Here is a 19042-nt window from a genome sequence, read left to right on the forward strand (position 1 = left end):
GCATCAATAATGAGTAGTGACTAAAAGTCTTTTCTACCTTGCTTTTGGCAATTCCAACTAGCCCTTCATGGATTTCTTTCGCTATATAAGATGCAAAATCAAAAATATTATCCACACCAAAAGAAGAAATCTGAGCCATCATATACATAAAATTTATTGGCATAAACTTCTGCTCATCCTCACCAAGAGCCCTACATAAAGTCATGTATATTTCTACAACCTGGGAGGTGAAAAAATCCTTCTTAAAAGGTTCCCTAGTAGACGTTGTGACCACTAACAATTTCCCAATTGAGCCTATGTTTTCCTTCAGTGCACCCTACCTAATCTTATCCCTCTTAGTTAGGTATTCCTTTTCCAATCCTGGCAAGTCAATGGGTATATGATAATCTAAAAATAGTTCTAGTCCAAAAAATTCCCTAATCTCCTTAGCATTAATACTCAATAAACACTCCCCATCCAATCTTCTTACAATTTTGGCCACAGATTCATAATTTTGGGCAATGGCCATGAGTAGATCAACATCCACAAATACACTAGGGACCACTAGTTTCCCTAAATCAAAATTCCAGATGTTTGCATGGGGGGCAAACAAGTTTCTTTTTGAAAACCACTTTTTAAAAAGCGAAAGCCCTAATTCGGTACTGATGAAAATGAAGAATTGAAGGAAGTAAAAGGGGTGAATTGATTAGACAACATTAAAGGTGTCTTAGACGTGTGAAAGAATTGCAAAATTAGTTTTCTGTCAACTACTTCAAGTGTGGAAGATATTGAAGAGCTTAACACCACCATTTAAGCCAGAAGTTCAAATGATACAATTCTTCATATCTTGTACCAAATATTTCACAAAGGAAACATTATTTGGAAGACTTGAAGCCATGTTGCTCACTCTAAAGATGTTTATATCCCTACTCACTATCCATTTGCATTTCCCAAATCTATCCTTGGTCCTTATCCATCTAAGATAAAGCCTTCCAACCTTCCATCTATATTGGGACTTTGTGTTCCTTTATCTCCTACGTTTACTCCTATCTTATCTCCTAGTCCTCCTATTATACCTCAAGATCAACAAAAGCATTAATGCTTGAAAAATATCCATCCACTCAACCACCTAAACTAGTCATATCAGCCTTATTCATCCATAAGTCCCAAGTCTTTTGGAAGCTATTTGGATGATGAACATAAGATATACAAGTATACATTAACAAATAAAAACCATTATGTCTCATATAATTGACATGTGAATATAAAGAAAGAATAATTATTCAAGAGACCACAAAGTTTCACTACCCAAAGAGCTAAACCAAAGCAAATATGGGTTCCTAAACCCATTATTGAAAAATGTGTTCTAAAGTATCCAAAGGAAAATCTAAAACTATATGGATTCCCAAGTCTCTCTTGAAAGACTTGAATATTGAACATAAATCTAAATTGGCATTCAAGCTTCCAATGGCTTCCACTCTATCTTCTTCTAAACATCTTCCTCAAAAGCTTTTGAAGCCTTCAACTCCATCTTCCTCCAAGCTTACTCTACCACCTCATACATCTAAACCTCAAGCTATTTCCTCCATGATTACTCCATCATTTCACAACCCTTCAAACTGTGTGTCAATGTTGATCTTGCCTACTTTCTCACCTACCCTTATGCAATCCTTTCAAGCCTATAGTTACATGCTATCTACACTTCTACAATCCTTTCAAGACATGAATTTTTATCCTCCACATACTTATCCTACTACCATCTCTCTTGCATCTTTGAGCATACTTATCTATGGTATTGGCTTATCAAGACTTATCTTTCCTATAGGAGCACTATCCAATTTTAAATAGCCTGAGCTCTTTCTAAAATTTAAAAATTTAAAAAAGAAAGAAAAAAGATTGTGCCTTGGTGAAAACCATTTCTTGTGGCACCCTAGTAGCAAAAGTAAAGAGAAATGAATCCATCCTATGGTGAAACCCACTTCTTGTGGTACCTTGGATAAGTACCATAATGAAAATCTAGCAAATAGGTGTCATGTGTAATTATTCCATAATTGGAAGAATTTTCCTTAGGCAAAATGACACCAAGATCAAGAAGCTCAAGCACTTAGCACAATATGGACCAATAATGTATGATCATAATAACAATAACAAGAGTGAATATCATATGAATACACACTAGAAGTGTCTATATATAAAGGCATCTAGAATGACTAGGAGTCGGCAAAGTGATAAGCCTCACAACTAAGCACATGTCCACCAAGAGTGGATTATCCTTCATTAAGCACAGGAGTTTGTGCAATGATGAGAGGATAAGCTTACATAGGTGTATCTTGTAAAGAGATGTTGTAGACACCATTGTGCTCAATTTGAGTGTAATCAAATGTGTTTTCAACATGACAACTCAGATGATTATGCAAACTCATGTGTTGTCAATAAGACAACTCATACGATTATGCATACTCCTAGGTGTCTATATGAAAACTAATATAATAATGCATTAACCTAAGTAAACTTAAGTAAATTGTAATAATAATTAATTATTTACACTAAAAATAATCCATCTATCCTATCTTTCCTCCTTGATCTTGACAATATTGAGCTATCCTTGTGTATTGGGTATCTTATCCATGAGATTCTCTATTGTGCTTTCTCATTTATTCATAGCCCTCATATTTAGCTTCATCATTAATTCTGTATCCTATCACTACCCTATCCATTTGACCTCTTGGTATTGATCACAGAAAGAAAAATATGGTTCGTAGGTTGCTTGACATGTCTACTCTTTTGGATTACATGTTTTTATGCTATCTCACTTATTGGCTTCACTGTTTATCTCAAATGTTATCTCACTTATTGGCTTCAACTCCTTATCCTACATTCTACATTGCTCATTTCTTCCATTGCTTATCCAAAACCTGCTTCATATGGCTATCTTTCTCTAGCTTGGGTATTCTTGAGGAGTCAATCCTTGAGGATCACTTTCACTTGCTTCATACTCCTTTCTTATCCATCTCTACTTATCCACCATATTCTTGCTCCATCATGACCTGCACCTTGCTTGACAATGGAACAAAATGATGTGATCTTGCTTGAGAACTAGTGATCTCTAAATCATTCTAAAAAATCCAAAAAATCATATATGATGCTGAAAAAATCCTTAAAATATTAGAAAAAGTCTTGAAAAATTGATCATCTTAGTGAAAAGCTAGAAATAGGTGCTTTGATGCATCACCCAAAAAAAAATTTAAAAATGAAAAATGTCCTGAAAAAATCTACCAAGTGGTGAAAACCTAGAAACGGATGCCACTTGAGACCCCTGTACCTATGTATGTAATGCCCCGCCTGGAGATCTTTGAAACAAGGATTCAATACAAGCCAAGATAAAAAAAAAAATTTACAAGTATGGATGCACATGAAAACATCATATAGGGATCACATAGATCGCAATGGAAGACTTTACCAACAATTCGAACAACCAATGAATCTCCAAACGCCACTACTAACCAAAACGACCAATGACGAAGCATGCATAACTGAATCCAAATTGAACACATTCTAAATTCAAAATGCGACACCAAAGGAATGAAGAAAGCCTAAGAGGGTACCCCAAACAACTCCCAAAAAGTTTGTCTCAAACCGAATAGTGCCCGCTACCCACCCACATAGGTTTTTTGCAAAAATCCAGGCGATACTTTAATATAGCACTGGAAAGCATTGTGTGACATTCCTAAAAAAGGAGGGTGACATTTACAGGGATTGGGTGATACTACTTCCAAAGGCATGCGATACTTTAAGGGTATCGTACAATAGTTCTTACATGGAAGTGTGCTACTAGAAAGTATCGCACGATATTTCTCCAAGAGGCATGCGATAGAATTAGGGGATGCACAACAAATCTCCATTAGGTGTGCGACACAATATTCTATCGCCCCATGCTGACACATGGTTGCCCAGGAAAAGAGAGAAAACTACTCTAAGGGTCAAAACGAGGAATGAAACGAGAAAACAACCTCCACACCGGGGAGTACCAGATCCACATAGATCAAAGAGAAAACACTCGACTGCATAATCAACAATATGCCAAGGAACAAGAAAGAGCAACATCTATCCATCTCTACCAAGCAGTAAAGAACATACTGAAAACAACATTGCAGTGAACATAAGAAACATCATAATGTACAGAAATAACATCAGAATAATTGAACAACCAAATGAAGTACATGGTTCCTCCTAACTGTCAATAGCATCATAAGACCATTGTGGGCCCTAGCCATCCCCCGTGCCTAACATCCAAAGCCACTGATTAGATTTTTGATACTATTGTAATAAGGATGTCACTACTAAACACATGCTACAGTATAAGCATAAGGAAATCTAACATGCTAGTAGTGTTAATCATCATAATAAAAAAATCTAACATGCTAACCTAATAAGCAATAGATAATCCAATATAGAAATTCACATCATAAAGTCATATGCTAAACATCATAACATGGGAATGCATCAAATAAACTAAACATCATCTAAACATGATATCCAAGCATTCCAATGAAAGCATAAATCATAAGAAAGCATATTTCAGAACCTAAAGCATCAAGTGAAAACATCCAACAATGGTTGCACTAAGATAAGAGACCATCTCTGGTCACTGGTCCCTAGCAATGGTGAAGGTAGCTACACCTCCCAACTACGTGGTACCTGTAGGTCCACACCCGCCATGCTGATGGAGATAATGATCCAACCAAAAACACTCAAAGCAAACATCTAAGGCTATCACTCATGCCAAACAATAATGATGATTGTAACCAAGAACCTATGACAATGCAAAAAGTACAGGTCCTGGTCAGACACTCAATAGGCTACTAAGTAGGGGCTAACATCATGGAGAGTCGCTTGGCATCCAAAAGCCCAAGCTCAAATCACATGTGGAAACATTCTCAAGGTACTCCCTTAGAGGCCATCACATGAATGCGGACACTCACTCAAGCTACTCCCTTAAAGGCCAATGCATAGAACTTTTTCATTATCTTAAGTTTTATTACCATTCGCACATTTTCTTTAATTATCAATTGATTAGAACTTCCTCTGCCAACCCTATGGGACTGAGGTCACTAGGCTGCAAGATAGAAGCCCCCTCCATATGCTACTCTACCCTACCCATGCTCATCCTACGACAACTGCCCGTGGGCATGCATACTCCCATCCCAACCCCAATGATCATAACTTTTAGAAGTACCATGAAAGATCAGGACCTACAAGTCCTCTAACAAATGTGTGTGCACGTACTCGTGTGTCACGCACCACCATCACGAAGATCATAACACAAGGACTGGAAGAGAACGCAATGCAAAACAATACTCAACTGAAAACAACTTGGGAGGATGGATTCTACATGAATCCCAATAACCAATAAAACCATACATCATGAAATCACTCAACTGGCCTCAATTTGAGAGTATGGACTCTACACAAATCCCAATGATGTAACAAGACCAAGCATCATGAACTCACTCAACTAGCCTCAATCTGAGAGTACGGATTCTACACAAATCCTAGTGTCCACAAAACAACAACAAAGGTCTAAAAGAAATAATAAAACCAGGTATAAAATCACTCAATCAAACACAACGTCAGGAGTACAGATATGACACGCATCTCAATGCAAACATAAAAGTGCAACAAAGGTCTGACTGATATCCAAATGGATAATCCAGGTCCATGAGCCAACTCGTGCCAAGAAAACCTATGAAAATAGGGTTGCACGCAAAATGAGGTAAAAATCCCAAAATTTGGAAAACTTTGAAATTAAAACCCATTTGGCCTTTGGGTAAAAAAACCCCAAAATCCAAAAATAAACAAGTTCAGACACTGTATACAAAGATGGCCAGTATAACGACGTAAAACCCCAAACCCTCATCTTGAAAAATAGGCGAATGTTCATACCTACCCAACCAAGTAGAACTAGCATACAGAAATGGAGAGGAACTAGGCAAGAAAGTGCAATGAACCAAGAAAGAAAGTGCATGACCACCAGTTTCTCACATGAAATTTCAAATCAACACAAAAATTGTCTTCACTCTAGAGGCCATAACTTTCACGTCCGGACTCAAATTGACTCCATTTGAAAAGCGTCAGAAAGATATTGACAAGGACTACAGCATGATGGAGTTAAGAGAGACTCAAAACCTAAGAGTTTGAGTCTCACTCAAGACAAAACAACAGCCTCAGTTACAAAGACAAGTGACAAACAAAATGTTCAAAACCACTCAAGAACACACATGCCTAAAACAATCATAAGGCATGGAATGAAAGGTAGATCACACACTAAAACCATCATTACTTATCTTTCATAATTTCATTAATTAAACATAACATAAGCACTAATGCACAATGAAACTGAAAGGTTTTCAAAGCAAGGGTTCAAGAGTCACCATAAAACAAGTACATATCTTTCAATTTCTTTCAAGAATAACATTATTTTTACTCATCTTTTAAAATATCCAATTACATTAACAACTTTAAATCTATCAAAGACACACTAGCATGTTCTCCACGATATTATCCTTGAATGTACTACCAAAGGTTCGAGATGAACATGATAGAGTCACAACACACAACTGGGCAGCAGTAAAACACATCTAGAATAGTCATCATGAAACATAATCAAAAAGCCCAAATGGGGGAAATTGTTAATTCCAATAGTAAATCTCAAACAGAGCTCATTTCAACAATAATCCAAGTGACAACAACCACAAAGAGAGAAATAGAGAAAATTTGATGACTACTCCAAGAGAGGAAAATACCAAAAACTAATGCTAGCCCAACAATATGAGGAAAGTACCTCCAGCCAAATAAAACAAGGCATCAATCAAATCACATTACATGCGATGACTAAGAATAGTCACACAAAAGGTATAAATCATCGCACAATGCTAAGGGATACATCATCCTAACAATCTTAGAGAACACACTCACACACATCAAGCAGTATACCATCAGTAATCTCATGCATATGCAGAAAATAGTAATTTCCTTAATTATTTTCCATGCAATGCAACAATTAGATATCCATCAAATTAATACAATTTACATAAGCTTAAGAAGCAATCAGATTGGGGACTTAAGTCATTAACCCAAGGACATAATGCAAACCTACTGCTTTGCAATGATTCATAATAACACTCATTTTTCAATGAAAGGAACCATTTCATTACTATAATGGCAAAACACAGAATCACAAGTAAGATTCATTTATTTACTTACAATTAATAGAAAATAGGGAAAACAATGCACCTTACTCCACAAAGAGAATAAAAGAGGCACTTAAAGCCTACACATGGACACCAATCTGTGGTTCCATCCAAAAAGGCTCACACACAAAACCAACCAAACAAAGGCACATTGATTCCATCTACAAAACAAGGGAAGACTCACTTCCTTCTCCTCACACTGATCTAGTTGCATCTATTGGACAAGCCAGTCCATCCAAAATAGACACTGAAGCAACACAAGATCACAAGATCTTCTCCAAGACACTCTAACTCAACCAATGCAGCAACAACAATATGGGCAACATAGATGCAGAAATCCCAATGTTTGAACATAGGCTCTGATACCAGATGTAATGCTCCGCCCGAAGATCCTTGGAACAAGGATTCAATACAAGCCAAGATTAAAAAAATTACAAGTATGAATGCAGATGACAACATCATACATGGATCATATAGATCGCAACGGAAGACTTTACCAACAATCTAAGCAAGCAACAAATATCCAAATGCCACTACTGACCAAAACAATCGATGACAAAAAATGCATAACTAAATCAAAATCAAACACATTCTAAATTCAAAATACGACACCAAAGGACTAAAGAACACCTAAGAGGGTACCCCAAACAACTCCCAAAAATTTTGGCTCAAACTGAATAGTGTTTTCTGCCCACCCGCATAGGTTTTTTGCAAAAATCCAGGCGATACTTTATTATAGCACTAGAAAGTATCACACAACATTCCTAAAGAAGGAGGGCGACATTTACAGGGATTGGGTGATACTACTCTCGAAGGCGTGTGATACTTTAAGGGTATCATATGACAGTTTTTACATAGAAGTGCGATACTGGCAAGTATCACAAGATATTTCTCCAAGAGGCATGCGATAGAATCAAGGGATGCATGAAATATCTCCATTAGGTGTGCGACACAATATTCTATTGCCCCATGCTGACACATGGTCACCTAGGAAAAGAGAGAAAACTACTCTAAGGGTCAAAATGAGGAATAAAATGGGAAAACAACCTCCACATCGAGGAGTACTAGATCTACATAGATCGAGGAGTGAACACTCGAGTGCATAGTCAACAATTTTTCAAGGAGCAAGAAAGAGGAACATCTACCCATCTCTACCAAGTAGTAAAGAACATACTGAAAACAACATCACAGTGAACATAAGCAACATCGTAATATACAGAAATAACATCACAATAACTGAACAACCAAACTAAGTACATGGTTCCTCCCAACCATCAATAGCATCATAAGATCATCGTGGGCCTTAGCCATCCCCTGCACGTAACATCTCGAGCCACTGATTAGATCGTTGGTACTATCATAATAGATGTCACTACTAAACACATGCTACAATATAAGCATAAGGAAATCTAACATGCTAGTAGATAACATCACCTCTCACATGCTAATCAGCATAATAAAGAAATCTAACATGCTAACCCAATAAGCAATAGATAATCCAATACAAAAATTCACATTATCCAATCGTATGCTAAACATCATAACATGGGAATGCATCAAATAAACTAACATCATCTAAAGATGATATCCAAGCATTCCAATGAAAGCATAAATCACAAGAAAAAGCATACATTGGAACCTGACGCATCAAGTGAAAACATCCAACAATAGTGACACTAGGATAAGTGACCATCTCTGTACACTAGTCCCTAGCAATGGTGAAAGTAGCTACGCCTCCCAACCATGTGGCACCCGTAGGTCCACACCTGTCATGCTGATGGAGATAATGATCCAACCACAAATACTCAAAGCAAAAATCTAAGGCTATCACTCATGCCAAACAGTAATGATGACTGTAACCAAGAACCTCTAAAAATGCAAGAAGTACAAGTCTTGGTCAGACACTCAATAAGCTATTAAGTAGGGGCTGACATCATGGAGAGTCGCTTGGCATCCAAAAGCCCAAGCTTGAATCACATGTGGAAACACTCTCAAGGTACTCCCTTAGAGGCCATCACACAAATGCAGACACTCACTCAAGGTACTCCCTTCAAGGCCAATGCATGGAAATTTTTCATTATCTTAAGTTTTATTACCATTCACACATTTTCTTTAATTAACACTTGATTAGAACTTCCTTTGCCAACCTTATGGGATTGAGGTCACTAGGCTACAAGATAAAAACCCCCTCCATATGCTACCCTACCCTACCCATGCTCATCCTACAACAAGTGCTTGTGTACATGCATACTCCCATCCCAACCCCAATGATGATAACTTCTAGAAATACCATGGAAGATTGGGACCCACAAGTCCTCTAAAAAATGTACGAGCATGTACTCGTGTGTGGCACACCACCATCACGAATATCATAACACAAGGACTTGAAGATAACACAATGCAAAACAACACTCAACCAAAAATAACTCAAGAGGATGGATTCTACATGAATCCCAAGAACCAATAAAACCATACATCATGAAATCACTCAACCAAATTCAATCTAAGAGTATGGACTCTACACAAATCCCAATGATGCAACAAGACCAAACATCATGAACTTACTCAACCGGCCTCAATCCAGGAGTATGGATTCTACACGAATCCTAGTGTCTAGGAAACAACAACAAAGGTCTAAAAGAAATAATAAAATCAGGTATAAAATCACTCAATCAAACACAATGTTTGGAGTACAAATATGGCACGCATCCCAATGCAAACATAAAAGTGCAAAAAAAGTCTGACTAATATCCAAACAAATAATCCAGGTCCACGACCCAATTCATGCCAAGAAAATAGGGTGGCATGCAAAACGAGGTAAAAACTGCAAAAGTTTGGAAAACTTCAAAATTAAAACCCATTTGGCCTTTGGGTGCAAAAACCCCAACAATTCAAAAATAAATAAGTTTGAACACCATATGCAAAAATGGCCAACATAATGGTGCAAAACCCCAAACCCTCATCTCAAAAAATAGAGAAATGTTCATACTTGCCCAACCGGGTAGAACTAGCATATAGAAATGGAGGGGAACACTAGTTCTCATCCTCCAAACAAACGACTACAAAAAATAGAAGTTGAAATGGAGCAGAAACAATAAAATGGGAAAGCCCTACCTCATAGCCAAAAGGAGAAAAAAGGGAATCTAAACTATAAAATAAATAGCTCGTAGAAGTAGTTGAAAATCACAACAATCCAAGGTTTCTCCGAGCTAGATCCAACAAGCTCACCCTCGCGACAATCCCATACCAGTAGCTCCCAGAACTAACAAAACAATATTTCCTCATGAAGAGGATTTTTTTGGTTTTACTCTCCAACTTTCTAATTCAAAAGTGAGAAGTCGGGAATTAAATTCCTTTTTTGATATTTATTCACTTTTCAAGTGAATAATCGATTAGGGCAAATAACTAGCCAACCTAGTCAAACCCCAAATCGACCCAAACGAAAAAAAGCTATTTCTAGAAATAGGAATTCATCTATGGAAACGCTACCAAAAATTAAAATAAATCAATTAAAAAGCTCAAAAATCCAAAAACACATAAATTGCCTTAACAACCTTCACGACAATGTGAACCTCTAAATGAACAGACATGCTCGCTGGTCTAATCACATAATGCAAATGAGTTCGGATTTAATAATCACTAAAAGGTTTAATTAAACAATTAAAATAAGGATATGTCGACCAAACAGGGACAACATTGGTAAAATATGAATAGTTGAATCATTAACTCCATGTGCCATTGCCAGGGATATAAATCCTGCACACTAAATAACACGATCAAGTGCAATTGCATATAATAACATAGTCAAAGAAATAAATGCATTAAATCACCTAATTTAACCATTTATTTAATTATATTAAAATGATCTATTTACATCACTCATGTTTACATAAAGCACAACAACATAGGAATGAAGTAAATGACCCTAGCATTAAATCCATCACATAACATAATCAGTGATATGTCCAAATACTGGATAACCATATATCATCATAAAACACACTGTCATCTCAAAATGGCATCATCATGGAAAATGATTAACTGAACAACATAGTAGTCTAACATCTATGATACTGAAATCAAGGTATAACATCTGACCCTCAGGTCCTCTCAAATGTAAAACATAACATAAGTAACAAATATCTCTCATATCAAAATATAACAAGGTAAATGTCCATAGCACATAACCAATATAATTCAACATGGACAATCCATTTTTTAATCATTTAAGCATTTAAATAAAGGTTGATTAAAGAACAACAAACGGGCACTTAAAACACATAAGTGAACACGGTCATAAACATAACTAACCACTGCTATAGGAACCTAGTCCAGTGTAGCGTGGTAAAAAGTACACAGTGCAATCTCTACACACATCTCAGGGTAATCATGGAACAACCTCATGATACCACATTGACCTTGGTAACCATTGGCACAAACCTTAGTGAACCATAAATCACATCATAATCTCATAACTCAGCCATAAGAATAAACAAAGCAACTACTAAAGAAACATACATCAAAACACCTCAATAGTGTAGACCACTCATGGTCACAATCATGATCCATCACAGCAAAAGATCAGCAAGGTTGCATCCATCAGGACGACTTACAAAAGTCAAATGGGAGAGGCACTACAATGTCTATTAGTCTCATTCATTTCACAACACATTTCCTAGCTTGGAATTGTCTATTGTTTTCATCTTAGGGGCACACCTTCTTAGCTTATAAGGGTCTCCTTTTTCATTAGGGTTTATTTGGAAACTCATGCAAAACAATGTTCCTCAACACTTTCCCCTTAGCATAAAGTGTTTCTCAACACTTTTTGGATGCTTTACCTATAGTCTAGGATGTTGCAATACTTCTCATTGGTAGACTCAAGTCCTAGAAGAGATGGTCATGTGACTTACATAGACACACACTTAAACATTGAACTTACAAAGACATTATGAACTTTATCTTCTTTTATGTGTGTTGTCTATGACAATTTATTTGTTGACTGTTCCCTCCCTAATAGTCTTTTGAGGATGTCATGGACTAGAAAATTGGGGGAATCAGGCATGTTTTACTTGCTTTCTTCTTGTGGGTATACTTTATTAGTTTAAGGTGTTTAGAGAATTCATCCTTTTCCTACTTGACACTTTGGGCCTACAATGTATCATCCTTGTCTAGTTTTGCAAGACTGCACTCAGGGGTTATTGTGGCACTTATATCTTGATACAGGTGTAATTTTTCTATACTAAACTTAGGGAGTCTAACTGCATTAGACATCTTGACTTACATGTCTTTGATGCTTAGGTTGGATTTCCTTCTTTTTTTTATCACATATAGATCATATTCATATCCTCGTAGTTTATGCTAGTGATGATTGTATGATCTTTTGATGTCCCTAATAAGGCTTGATGATAAAAATTGGGACCTACTTATGTAACCCTTGCAATTGTACCTTTTCATACTACCTTTCATTCTAGGGTTCATTGTATCTTAGAATTGCATTTTGCATGTTGAGAGCTCTCTTCTTTATCTTTCATGGACTTGTTAGCTAACTATGTTCATCCTTCTCTTGCCTCTTCTCGGTCTTATCTCATCTCTCCTTTCCTATTTTTCTCTTCTTTTCTATCTGACCATCTCATCTATGTGTTTAACCTATATTTTTTAATCTCAACATCCTGAATCCATTTTCAGGATCAAAATCCAAATTCGGGTTCATTTTGTTAGTCAAAATTTCTTCTTTCTGCTATGTATTTGGTTGACCTTTTGAGGCTTAATCTTTCAATCTTGTTGGGGCAATCATTATTTCTTCATTTCTTCATCATTTCTACTCTCTTCCACTCTTTGCTTTCATTTCTATTTCATCTCATTTAATGTTTCTTCTTTCCTTGACCTAATTCTTATGTTTTATATCTCTTGGTTAAACTTAGTCAACTGGGCATATCTTCATTGCTTGGTGTTCACTCTTTGGTCTTAATCTCTTATCCAGCATCATAAATTTTTCTTTGTTCTAATTTGATCAAATCTATCTTATTTTTGAATCTCCTCTATCTCATTTCAATTTCGATCCCCAAGGGGCAAGAACATTCTATCATTGTTGCAAATTTCTTTTTTCTACAACTATCTATTTTCTCTTGATCTATCTACTTTATTTTATCTACATATCAGTGCTTATCTTGGGTACTAATACTGATGCAAGAACATCCAGTGGTGTAAGAGCAATCCTGTATCACCCAAAAATATGCTTATTGTTAGTTTCTATTTAAAGTGTTTTCATTTGTGGATACCCATTTGGGTCAAACAAGGATTCCAACTCTCATGGTTCTACTATTGGTTTTTGGGTTAGAGTTTTTGAGCACCTTGGGATATGTGCCAATGCAAAAAATAGGTTATTTTGTGATTGATTCATAGTTATAATTAGTTAGAGGGATGATTATACTTATAATTTAAAGCACTCTAGAAAAAGAATCAAGTCAAAAGGCTTTACGGTTTGAAAGTTATTGTAGTTTTAAGTTGCCTAGAGACCTCCTAAGAGCACTTCAAAATCATATTTGAGGCACTAAATGGCCTCATATGGGCCCAAAAAATTGGGGATGAGAAAAGATTTTCCATAGGGATATAGAGAACTTGGAGATCTTTCTGGAAATGTAAACGGTTTGTCAATCGAAGTCCGAGATCAAAAGTTTTGCCTCCCAAATGTTGGACTACCATTTCTGAATTCTTGTAATTTTACACCGACTTTTGACTTGTTTTCTAGAACCTTCTATTTTCGTGTTGGATTCCAAATGGAATAGTTTAAAATGTATTCCTAACCCTAATTTTGTTTACTTAAGGATATTTCTAGCATTGTAAAGGCATTTTTTGGTGGAGTTTGGGAGAAGGTACTATGAGAAGGGTTTTCTCCAGAATTTGATAACATTGTAAGCCCATAAGGCATGTTGTGGAGTCTATTTTCATTGTACTAGATGTAACAACATATTGCTTATGATAATAATATTCCCTTTTCCTATTGCATTCATTTTTCTCTTGGATTGTGTCCCCATCAAGTGCTATTGGAGGTCATTTTCTTGAGTGTATAGATAGAGTGCCAACTATGAGGCAATTCACACCAGGACTATCTAATTGTGGCTTTTGATACAGGAAGATATGTCCATGAAGGAAGCATGGTGGAAGGGTTGGAGTTGTCACTCCTGAGGTTAGAGCCCTCTAGAGACAAGTCTAGGCATTGTAGGAGGAGATCCGTAGAGGGATGAATGTTGTTGTAGGTATGAAAGTGAGGAAGAAAGTGAAGAAGAAGGAAATATTGGGTAGGAAGGGGAAGGAGATGGATAAATCCTAAACTAGGTAGAGGAGAGGCTTTTTAGGGCCATTGTCAAGCTTGAAAAAAGACCTAAAATTGACGTCAGCATGTTTTCAAGAAATCTAAACCCAGATGAGTTGATCGACTAGATCAATGAGCTGGAGTAATATTTTGAGTATGAGGATATCAGGGACACTGATAGGGCTAAGTATGCAAAGCAAAAGATGAAAGGTCATGCCAAAATTTGGTACTAAGAGATTTAGTTGGAAATAAATAGAAGAGGAAAGGAGAAAATCAAAAGATGGGATCACATGGTGGACAAACTAAAGAAGCAATTTATTCTTGTTGATTATGAGTTTGATTTGTTCAAAAAGATGCAAGAGTTAAAGCAGCAAAAAAATCTATCCAGGAATACACAAAGGAATTTTACCAAGTCCTTATTAGGGCAGGGCATTCAGAAGCAAACAAGGAGAAGGTTGCCCATTACCTTAGTGGGTTAAGACCTAGCATTCATGAGGAGTTAAGTCTAGTTAGAATGACTAGCATTGAAGAGGCATACCAGTTTGCCTTGCGAGTTGAGGAGAAGCTAAAAAAAAAGTCCGATGGAGGGCAAAGAGGGCATAGTCAAGGAGAAAGGGGCAATGGCAGCTCATTTGGAGGCTAAAATGAGAAACAAAAGAAAACTAAAGATGTGGGTACTAGCTAAAATCAGAAGAACGAGGGTTTTAACCAGTGTTGTGATCAAAACTTTGAAGATTAGAGAGGAAGAGATAGAGAATGTGGACAAGGTTTGGGAAGAGGAGGATTCTATGGTACATATTTTCATTGTAATGAAGAAGGACATTGAGCCTTCGAATGCCCTCAATACAAGGAAAGATAGATAGGAGAACTAATGGTCAAGAAAGGGTTGCTCACGTTGATGATGATGCACAATCACCACATTCAAAGGATGCAGAAAGAAGAGAGGTTCTAGTTAATGAAAGGGTCTTACTAAGCAGTGAGACTAAACTTGGACAAAGTAGGAGTTTGTTTTGTACCAAGTGCAAGTGTGAAGATAAATTTTGTGATGTGATTGTAGATGGTGGAAGTACTGACAACTTGGTGTCAAAGGAGATGGTCTCAAAGCTAAAGCTCAAGAGGGAGAAACACCCCAACCCTATTAGATTTCTTGGGTACAGGATGATCATAAGGTCCTGGTTAGTGAGAAATGTTTGGTAAAGTTAAAGATTTGGAGTTACCACGACGAGGCTCTCTGTGACATCATTCCAATGGATGTCTACCATTTATTGTTGGGAAGGTTGTGGCAATTTGATAGGCATAATATACATGATGGCCATGCAAATACATAATCTCTAACAAAGGATGGAGTTCACCACAAATTGAAGCACTTGATAAAGGAGGGTGAAAAGGTATGCAGTAGTGCTAGCGTATACCTTGTTGATGGAAGAAATTTTTTGGATGGCATGAAACATCAACATATGTGTTATGCTTTAATTTCTAGTAAAGATAAGGAAGGTAGTAGTGAAATTTTTCTTGAAGTTTCAGGCCTATTGAGTGAGTACAAAGATGTCATCTCTGATAATGCTCAAGAAGGGTTGCCACCAGTAAAGCAAATTAGTCATCAAATAGATTTAGTCCCTGGAGCTAGTTTTCCTAACAAGGCTGCTCATAGGATGACTCCTAATGAGACTGAGGAACTAAACAGACAAGTTTAGTAGCTGTTGAGGAAACATTTGATTCAAGAGAGCCTAAGTCCATGTGTAGTACCTACAATGCTGGCACCAAAGAAGGATGGAGAGTGGAGAATGTGTACAAACTCTCAGACTATAAATAGAATAACCATCAAGTATTGGTTTCCTTTGCCAAGAATGGATGATCTTATGGACTATTTGAGTGGAGCTCAATACTTTACAAAGATAGATCTTAAGAGTGGTTATCACTAAATATAGATACGAGAGGAAGATGAGTGGAAGATTGTATTCAAGACCAAGGAGGGTCTATATGAGTGGTTAGTCATGCCCTTTGCACTAACCAATGTGCCAAGAACCTTCATATAGCTTATGGAAGAGGTACTTGAAAAAAATTTGAAAAAATTTGTTATTGTCTATTTGGATGATATTTTGATTTTCAGTAAGTCTTTGGATGAACATTTATTGCACATTCATAGTGTTCTTGAAAGATTGAGCAAAGAGAAATTGTTGATTAATTTGAAGAAGTGTAGCTTTGTCAAAAGGGAGTTAGTCTATTTGGGATTTTTTGTATCAGTTGAGGGTCTCAAAATGGACCCAAAGAAGGTGAAGGTCATCTTGGAATGGCCTACTCCACGGTCTTCCACTGAGGTGAGGTCATTCCATGGTCTGGCTAGTTTTTATAGGAAATTCATTAGGAATTTCATTAGTATATGTACACCCCTAAATGAAACAACGAGGGGAGATGGAAAAGAGTTCAAGTAGACTATAGGAGCTGCCAGGAGTTTTGAATTGCTAGAAGAAGGTGACATAGCAACCTGTATTGGAAATTTCTAATTTTAACAAAGTGTTCTAAGTGAATTGCGATGCTAGTGGTAGTGCTATTGGGGTTGTATTGAACCAAGAAGGTAAAGCTATTTCCTATTTTAGTAAAAAAATGAATGATGCAAAGAAGAAGTACTCTATTTATGATCAAGAATTCTATGCAATAGTTTAGGCCTCAAAGAAATGGACATATTATTTGTTGCCAAAAAAAATTATTTTGTATACTGATCACCAGGCATTGAAGTACCTATATATCCAAGGTAAATTGAATCAAAGACATTTGAAATGGGTAGAGTTCATGCAAAGCTATACATTTGTATTGAAACATAGAAGCGGATGGTCTAATAGAGTTGCAAATGCATTAAGTAGGAGACAGTTGTTGTTGACAGTAATGCAGGTTGAAGTGGTTGGCTTTGATGAACTCAAGAATTTGTACCCTAAGGATCCTAACTTTGCAGAGGCTTGGAAGGCTTGTAAAGAACCCATTACTCTAGACAGGACCAAGTGGCTAGATTACATGATTCAAGATGGTATGTTGTTCAAAGGAAGTCAATTGTGTATTCCAAGGAGTTCCATGAAGGAGACCTTGATCAAGGAGAAGCACAGTGGATGGATGGCAGGACACTTTGGTTGAGATAAGACCATTGATATTATTAGAGAATATTACTTTTGGCCTCAATTGCCATAGCATGTGAAGAAGTTTGTGCAGAGTTGTCAAGTATGTCAAATAGCCAAAGGATTTAGTCAAAATATTAGACTCTATCAGTCATTGCCAATTCGATTGAAGCCTTGGGAGGACATAAGTATGGATTTTGTTCTTGGATTGCCAAGGACACAAAAGGGTAATGACTCAATATTTGCGGTGGTTGATAAGTTCTCCAAGATGGCACATTTCATTACATGTCACGAGACTCATGATGTAGTGCATATTGCATAATTGTTTTTCAGAGAGGTGGTAAGGCTACATGGTCTCCCAAAAATTATTGTTTCTGACAGAATACTATATTTGTTGGGTATTTATGGAGGACTTTTTGGAAGAAGTCAAAGACCAAATTGAAGTTTAGTTCTGCACATCATCTATAGATTGATGGACAAACAGAAGTAATGAATAGAAGTTTGGGCAATTTGCTGAGGTGTTTAGTAGGAGATAGACCCAAGGGATGGGATTTGATTCTACCACAAGTAGAGTTTTCTTACAATAATTCTATAAGTAGGAGTACTAGTAGATCACCATTCCAAATTTTGTATGGGAGTAGTCCAAGGACTGCACCAGAGCTGAGGAAGATGGAGCAATGGGAGAGGACAACTGATGAGACAGAAGACTTTTTTGAACATGTCAAGAACCTACATGAGGAGTTGCGAGCACATATTACCAATAGTATAAGGCTAGGGCCGTTCAAAAGAGGAGACAAAAGGAGTTCCAAGTTGGAGATTAGGTTATGGTATATTTGAGGAAGGAACAATTTCTAGTAGGTAGCTACAATAAGCTAAAGATGAAGAAATTTGACCCCTGCAAAATTTTGAAGAAACATGATTCAAGGAATGCATATGAGGTGGAGTTGCCAGATGGGATTCAAATTTCTCCTATGAGGTGGTGCAAATGAGGAGTTGATTCTAGAGCCATGTCCAATTCCTACTTCTACGAAGGAAGAGATTGAAGAAATTCTGGATAGTCATGTGGGTCGGAGTACCAAAAACAAGCACTATGAAGAATACCTGGTGAAGTGGAAAGGATGACCAATAGAAGACTCAACTTGGATATCCTCAATAGAGGTTGCCTATTTTGGTTTTCCTCTACCAGCTATAAAGTGATAGGGTCACTTTTCAATCTACCCTGGGTGTCTGATGCAAGAGCATCCAGTGGTGTATGGGCAATCCTGTATCATCCAAAAATATGCTTAGTGTTAGTTTCTATTTAAAGTATTTTCATTTCTGGATATCCATTTGGGTCAAATAAAGAGTCAAACTCTCATGGTTCCACTATTGGTTTTTTGGGTTGGAATTTTTGG

Source organism: Cupressus sempervirens, chromosome 5, assembly GCF_028749045.1.
Source record: "Cupressus sempervirens isolate cs-2001-9-10 chromosome 5, ASM2874904v1, whole genome shotgun sequence".
NCBI classification, from domain to species: domain Eukaryota; kingdom Viridiplantae; phylum Streptophyta; class Pinopsida; order Cupressales; family Cupressaceae; genus Cupressus; species Cupressus sempervirens.